The following is an 8,244-nucleotide window of genomic DNA, read 5'->3' on the forward strand; positions in this document are numbered from 1 at the left end:
GTCGCTGCAATTGAACTTGGTGCTCCTTGCATCCAATTTAAAGTTTAAAAAAGAAAACAGGAGAGCTGATTATAGGTCTTCCCACACCACATCTGGCTTAGCCTGTGGATGTCACTTGGCATCGCTCATCAAAAGGATCTGCACTGCAGTGGGGAAGCAGAATGACTATGACAGAATTAGGCAGCCTTCCCCCCAGAATTTCGCACATCCTTGATTAACAAAACAGAACAAAGCATCTTGCTTACATTAAGGAGAAAAGCAGCGTGGGCAGTTTCTGTCCTGAAAACCAGGCATAAAGGGGGGGAAAGAGTGATTGGGCACAAGCCATTCTCATCCATTCCAGAAAGGTCCGCTGCTGCCACCCTCATTTAATCAACAGCTTCATGCAATCAGCAATGCAACGATGCAAGGAAAGAGAAGCCAGTGGTGCAAATTTAAAAACTGGCACTAATTGTACGGCAACGTGCCTAATTTATGCTAAGCAGAGCAGCCGAATTTCAGAACAGACTTTCTGAGGGCAAATACCACCGCAAGGTGCCAAAATGATTTTGCAATAACCATTTCACACGATAAAGAATAGAGCTAGTTTGTAAATTTAATCTGGTTTGGAAAGAGAATTAAGCCACTCAGTAGGAGAGAAATCAATCCTGGTCCAGATGGAAAAGTTGTTTAAAACGTTTCTCTCAATCAGAGAGGCTGCAGAGATGTTAGCCAGATGTAACTTCTTGATCTTCAGAAAAACACAGGATGCTCTACCATTATGTAAAGCTCAACTTCCTCTTTAAGCCACATTCAAAGGACTTTGAAGTCCCCTTCCAGTTAAGACTTCACTTGCTCTTTCAGTGCTTCAGAAAAAAAAAAGGAAGTATACATAAAACAGAAGTGGCAGGAAAAGGAGAAGGGAAGCACTATTTTCTCCCCCTAGATCTTTTAGGCCAGATCCTCCACCATGCTGTGCAAGGCAAAAAAAGGGACATAGGGCCAGGTGGTTGCATGAGTAAATCTCAACTTATCAGCTGGTACAGTATATTATTTATCCAGCACAATAAATAAAGCATCCATGTTAGGGGAACAAACCACTGATGCGGCAACTCAGGACAGCACAACTGCAGTAGTGTAAGGTCTCTTAAAAATTAATCGCATATATTATCCTTCACTGAAACAGATTCCAGGGCTGTTTACCAAGGTTAAAAATAATGAAAGCTACATTCACATTGGAATAAAAAGAATACACTTTTTAAAAAAGTTAGCAAAGGAAACAGTTCAAACAGCATATAAAATTCCTGGGCAAGAAAAAAAAGTACCGTATTTTTTGCTCTATAAGACTCACTTTTTCCCTCCTAAAAAGTAAGGGGAAATGTGTGTGCGTCTTATGGAGCGAATGCAGGCTGCGCAGCTATCCCAGAAGCCAGAACAGCAAGAGGGATCGCTGCTTTCACTGCGCAGCGATCCCTCTTGTTGTTCTGGCTTCTGAGATTCAGAATTTTTTTTTTTCTTGTTTTCCTCCTCCAAAAACTAGGTGCGTCTTATAGAGCGAAAAGTACGGTATTTACTTTAGGTCAGGGATGGGCAATCTGGGATCCTGCAGAGGTTGTTCGGAGTCCAACTCTCATAAACCTCAGCCAGAATGTTCTCTAGAGTTCAAGATTTCTTCCATCAAGCAGTCAGACACACAAGACGGTCTATAATACAGCCCCCTCCATTTCTATGATTTTATGAGCAGGCACTTGCATGAATGAGCAGTTGTGCATGAAGAGGGATGCAGCACACAGAAGCAGAGTGGAGAAAAAGTAACATCCATCAATTGTGTCAGGGATCCTTTTTGCACTGGTCCAATGCTTTGGTCAGAAAAGGCAAGTACTGTATCTTATTCAGAAACATCAATGCCAAGGCTAATCAGAGAACAGGATTTTGATTAAGAACAGGATGCCATCTAAGATGCCAGCTTGCCCCGGCGTAAAAAACACTGCCTGCAGGCAGCTACATTTCATTAGAAGAGGCTTCTTGCTTGCACATCTGGGGCAAGCAATAAGTGTCTCTAGGCTACAGCTCTGAGTTGGTTCTGTTTTCTCTTCTTTGGGCCACAAATGATGACCAAAAGCCCATGTGGACAGGTGTTCCATCTAATATTGTGGACCATTGAGTTACATGGACTTGCTTGGAAACTTGGGTAACTATACTGCAAATTCATGTTTTTAACAGAATCTCAATACTAAATGCTCCGTTGTCCTAGGATTCCTGGAGCTCGTTAGTAACAGCTTGGACTAAGGAAGATTAGGCCAAGAACACGAATGCTCCAAAAAGCACAAGGTTATTCACAGCGCCCAATCAAAAGCAAGTCATTTTAAATTCAATGAGGCTGATGCCCAGGCTCGTGGGGAGAAGGGTGCAGCCCCAGTTAGCTCCTTGGCTGATCTTACATCTCCCCAGTCCCAGTTCAATGTTATAACCATTGCACCACACTGGCCCTTGACATTCTCCAGGTTCAAATCAACACCTGGCCTTAAAGTCAACATATGGCTATCTCACTGACTGAACAGCATCAACAATGGAAGTAACTATGCTGATCCACCTACAGTTGTTTGGATTAGAGAGATTTGATGCACAAATACAAGGCCAAATAACATCTGGATTTTGCAGGAAACATTTATCTGGCACTAAGAGAAGACATTGGCAGCAACAGGCACCAAGAGTCTGAGAAGTTTTAGAGATAAGCAGTTGTAGTTAAATATTGCCTTTTCTGCGGTAAAGAGAGTGCCATGAAAATATTGGCTAAATGAAAACAGTTACAGTGGTACCTCGGGTTACATACGCTTCAGGTTACATACGCTTCAGGTTACAGACTCCGCTAACCCAGAAATATTACCTTGGGTTAAGAACTTTGCTTCAGGATGAGAACAGAAATTGTGCTCCGGCGGCATGGCGGCAGCAGGAGGCCCCATTAGCTAAAGTGGTGCTTCAGGTTAAGAACAGTTTCAGGTTAAGAACGGACCTCCGGAACGAATTAAGTACTTAACCCGAGGTACCACTGTATTGGCTATTGCTGGAGGCGCAGAACTAACAGGCCAACAAGACAGCAATAGACAACAGTCCAAGAAGTTTTGCTTTCATTTATCAATCAAATTCTGGAAGATTTCACTTCTGAAATTAATCACAGTTTAGTGTGTCATCTGAATCCTAAACTGTGGCTAATGTTTAAGCAAGGGAGCTTCATAGCACCCACCACCTAGCATGTCCAAGCTTTCCTTTTACATAAAGGAATCCGTTTTACTCAATCTGCCCTGACTATCCAACTGTGGGAACTTGAAAGACGTGCACATACATGCTCACAAAATTATGGCTTTGGAGCCAAAGCTTTCAAGAATAATTACAGTCATGCATAATGGTCAAAATACTCCACTGCATCCTAAATGTTGAGGCTCGTGTAAGAGAGAGAGCAGAGCCACCAAGTTGGGTAAGCCTATGGAAGCATTTCAGCCACTATGCTAAAGTTCACGGCTACATAGAAAAATAACTAAGAATGAGAGAAGCATAACGCTTTCAGAGCAATCACTCACTCTTAGCCTTCCCCTGCCCTTGAGCCCCTATAACCCAAATATCAACATGTGCCCTGATAACAACTCAAAGAAATCAAAGCAAGTATTCTCAATACAGTACTGAGCTTAAATGTGCACACACAACACTAGGTTAAACAGAAGGCAAGACCAATAAACCAAATGTTAGAATGAAGTATGTGCAGTACAGATTTCTCTCTCTCGCCTAAACGCTCACACCACCAACGCATGTTTTCAATGTTGCTTACAGTGTGGCAAGCAAGATTGGCTGTTGTACAACCCTGTATGTAACAGTGGGCACTTTTCCAGATTGTACCTTGATGATGACACTGTTACATTGTTCTAGACATTTCCTAAGGCTGAAATTCAACACCAACTTCCTTGGAAGAAAATCCCACTCAAACTAACCCTTTGTATCCGGCTGCAGGTCTTGTCTGCATGCAAGAGTAGCCTAGCTGGAACAGACCACCAAAGATCTACCAACCAAGGAATCCCAAGGAAGCTTGCCAGCCTACTTCCTCATAGCAACTGGTCTTCAGTAGCAAAGTGCCTCTGAACAGGTTGGTTTCATTAGGTGATGATGTATAAAAGACACCGATAGAGCAATCCTTCATACTGTTGTCTAATCCAAGTCAAACAAGCCATTGGCCATTCCAGACACAAGCCAGTGGCAGTGAACCCAGTGAGCTGATTATGTTCTGTGAATATTTTTTTCTAAATCAAAAACCCTTTCCTCACTGGGAAGGAGCTCCAATCCCTTATTTAACCACGCTACAACAAGGCAGCACATTCCGGATAGGTCAAGCAGGCTTTTGGAAAAGAATCAATGAGTACAAATATGGCATAGGAAATGGCAATATTCAAAAACCATCTGATTTCTGTTGCTGATCATAAGGGGGGCATTCTTGAACAAAGAGATTTCAAAGGGAGCTCCAATGTAAAGCAGATGGATTACAATTTATTAAGAGTTTCTTTTGGGTCTGTACAAAAACAAGAGTTTCCTGTCTCACTGCAGATATTAATTAACCCAGTATTGCTAAGTTGTTTTGTGTTTCACCTGTCACTTCTGCTATGAAGAGAAGAGTCACCGTGCTTGTTTTTGCAAACCTTCGAGCTTTTATTGAATTGTCCACTATCTGATTTTTTGGGGAATTAATTCCCCCCTAATCTCACTGATTACAATCCTCCTGCAAGTGGGGATAATATTTCATGTGTCTGATGAAGTGGACCCTATTTAATGATAAGTTTGTTACTTCTTGCGGCACCACAAACTAAAACGGCTACCTCTATGACCGTTACTACAGTGAGGTGCATATTCAGTGAAATTGCTTTTATAATTTATGTTTGTAAAGGTAAAGGTAAAGGTACCCCTGCCCATACGGGCCAGTCTTGCCAGACTCTAAGGTTGTGCGCTCATCTCACTCTATAGGCCGGGAGCCAGCGCTGTCCGGAGACACTTCTGGGTCACGTGGCCAGCGTGACGAAGCTGCTCTGGCGAACCAGCGCAGCACATGGAACGCCGTTTACCTTCCCGCTGGTAAGCGGTCCTTATTTATCTACTTGCACTTTGAGGTGCTTTCGAACTGCTACGTTGGCAGGCGCTGGGACTGAACGACGGGAGCTCACCCCACCGCGGGGATTCGAACTGCCGACCATGCGATCGGCAAGTCCTAGGCTCTGTGGTTTAACCCACAGCACCACCCCCGTCCCTAATTTATGTTTGTATTTTATATAATTTCAGAGTTATTTAATTAACCTGGTTCTAAAGAGGCAAAAACGTCTTCAAACATTTGGAAGAGGTCAGCAAGCAGATCTAAGATCTACTTAATTCCTGTCTATTTAAGACATGCAGGAGCTGTCTGAGCTCATTAAAAATTAGCTCCTATAGGGGTCATGCTTGCAGTTCTTGATCATAACCAAAACAAGCCAGAACTTCTTTTCAAAATACAAAAAACAATGTGCATAGATATCCATGGATGGAAGCCTCAATGGAGCCCCTTTGCAAGCTTCACTAGGAGCAAGAAACTCAGCTAACTCCCCCCCCCCCGCCCCGAATAGCTATTGCTCTTAGATGCCAAACTGAGTCTTTGACCCAGGGAACATAATGTCCAGTTTTGCCCTTGGCTATGGCACAAGAGCGGGACGCGGGTGGCGCTGTGGGTAAAAGCCGCAGCGCCTAAGGCTTGCCGATCGAAAGGTCGGCAGTTCGAATCCCTGCTGCGGGGTGCGCTCCCGTTGCTCGGTCCCAGCGCCTGCCAACCTAGCAGTTCGAAAGCACCCCCGGGTGCAAGTAGATAAATAGGGACCGCTTACCAGCGGGAAGGTAAACGGCGTTTCCGTGTGCGGCTCTGGCTCGCCAGAGCAGCGATGTCACGCTGGCCACGTGACCCAGAAGTGTCTCCGGACAGCGCTGGCCCCCGGCCTCTTGAGTGAGATGGGCGCACAACCCTAGAGTCTGTCAAGACTGGCCCGTACGGGCAGGGGTACCTTTACCTTTTATGGCACAAGAGCACACTGATGATGCCTATTAATAATAATAATAATAATAATAATAATAATAATAATAATAATAAGTGGGGTTTTTGAACAGGAACTCGGGGCATCTTGAGTTCCCTTACCTTTAAAAAAAAAATCAAATTATTATTATGATTATTATCTGCGAGGGCCGGAACGGACATACACCCTATACCTTAGACCAAAATCCACCTATACCTGTAATCAATAAAGTTGTGGCCATTTCTGATCCATATCATTGTCCGCTCAAGTTCCTTAATCACATACATATTAATATTTTGCTACCGCCTGCGGTATGTCTATGTGTCTATGTGTGGGGGGGGGCACTAGGCCCATAATTAACTAACTAACTTTCAAGGTGAGTTCCCCCACCTTTTCCCCAGGAAAAAAAGCACTGATTATCATCATCATCATCATCATTTATTAAATTTGTATATCACCCTTCACCCGAAGATTACCAAGCTGGTTTGTGGCATGAAAAATTCAATGCGAGAACAACACCACAACATAACCACCCGACACCACCTCACTTACCATTCCCCCCCATCCCCTCTTTCCCCCTCTTTTCTTCCTACAGAAAGAATAAGATTCTGTTCTATCCTATTTCCCCTTTGTTTAAACCAGTTCATGAACCAAGAACTTATACACTGACCATCAATAATGAACCATATGTTGTTGATATTACTCCATATTTATTATGCTATTTTTTTATGACATACAAATGACATGAGAAAACTTGGCATACTTATTTGTATAACATTATTCTTGTTTTATAAAACCCCATAAAAAGTTATTCAAAAACAGACGAGAAGAAACTCAAGCAAGATTGGATAAAATTTATAGATTATGTCAAAGAACACTGTAAATATGTTAAAAGATTAGCAGGATTGGTGTAGCATTTATGAAGTAATTTGATATCTTAGTTAAAAAATAAGAATTAAAAAATGAATTGGAAAAGTAATTGTATGCAAGGGGGAGAAATGCAAAAAAAAAAAAAAAAAAGGAAACCGGGGGGGGGGGGGAGTCAGACAAGATGAATTTGGTGTCAAGATGAATGGGAAAATGTTGGTATCTGAAGAAGCGTGCATGCACACGAAAGCTTATACCCAGAACAAACCCAGGTGCTACTGGACAAATATAAACATATATAAACATATATATATATGCTTTCGTAGATTTTCACGGGTATAGGTATGCAGGTTTTGGTGTCCTCGGGTGTCTTCCCGTGTAAAAGTTGGGGTGTCTAGGCGACGTTTCGACGAGGTCTCACTCGTCATCTTCAGGCTGGTGCTTTCGGCTTCTTGTTACTGGAACAGAGCAGGATCTCAGTGTTTGAGTTCCTATAAATACTGTTGAGGGGTGTGGTGTATAGCCTCCAATGTTCTGGGCCGAGAGGAAGTTCCCAGGCTAGTGTGCCTTTTCTTCTTTTGTTCCTTAGTTGCTTGAGGGATATCTTGAGTGATTTCTTGAGTGATATCCTGAGTACCACTTAGGTGGGTCATTAGGTGTGGATTAGTTGCTAAAGCCTTTGTGTCTTGACCTCTTGAACTTTGTGAAGAGTTTTTCTTCAAAAACAAATCTTCAAAAACCATTCAAAACAAATACAATCCCCCCGAATACATCTTGGACCTGACCAACCACTGCCTAACCAACACGTACTTCATCCACAATGGACAAAGATACAAACAGATAGAAGGAGCACCTATGGGATCACCCCTCTCACCGGTCATCGCAAACCTGTACATGGAACACTTTGAAACCAATGCTTTAGACAAGTCAGAACACAGACCCAAACTTTGGCTCAGATATGTTGACGACACCTTTGTAATTTGGCCACACGGGAAGGAAAAACTGGACAGCTTCCTCACACATCTCAACAGCCTACACCCCAAAATACAATTCACTATGGAAATAGAAGCCAACAACCAACTTCCCTTCCTTGACGTCCTAATCTACAAAAAACCTGATGGCTCCCTAGGACACACTATCTACCGGAAAAAAACACACACCAACCGCTACTTACATGCACAATCACACCACCACCCTGCACAAATAAACTCCGTAGCCAAGACTCTCATCTCCAGAACCAAACGCCTAGCTGACAAAGACCACTTGACAACTGAGTTACAGAATCTCTCAAATGTGTTAATTGCCAATGGATACCAGCAAAACAGGG

General features: G+C 43.0%; 1 protein-coding gene across 1 annotated transcript in view; it reads right to left on the reverse strand.

Moving 5' to 3' along the window:
* Positions 1-8,244, reverse strand: part of CRLF3 (cytokine receptor like factor 3) — a 28,686-nt gene that overhangs the window by 18,170 nt on the left and 2,272 nt on the right. The window lies entirely within an intron of this gene.

This window comes from Podarcis muralis, chromosome 2 (genome assembly GCF_964188315.1).
Source record: "Podarcis muralis chromosome 2, rPodMur119.hap1.1, whole genome shotgun sequence".
Lineage (NCBI taxonomy): Eukaryota > Metazoa > Chordata > Lepidosauria > Squamata > Lacertidae > Podarcis > Podarcis muralis.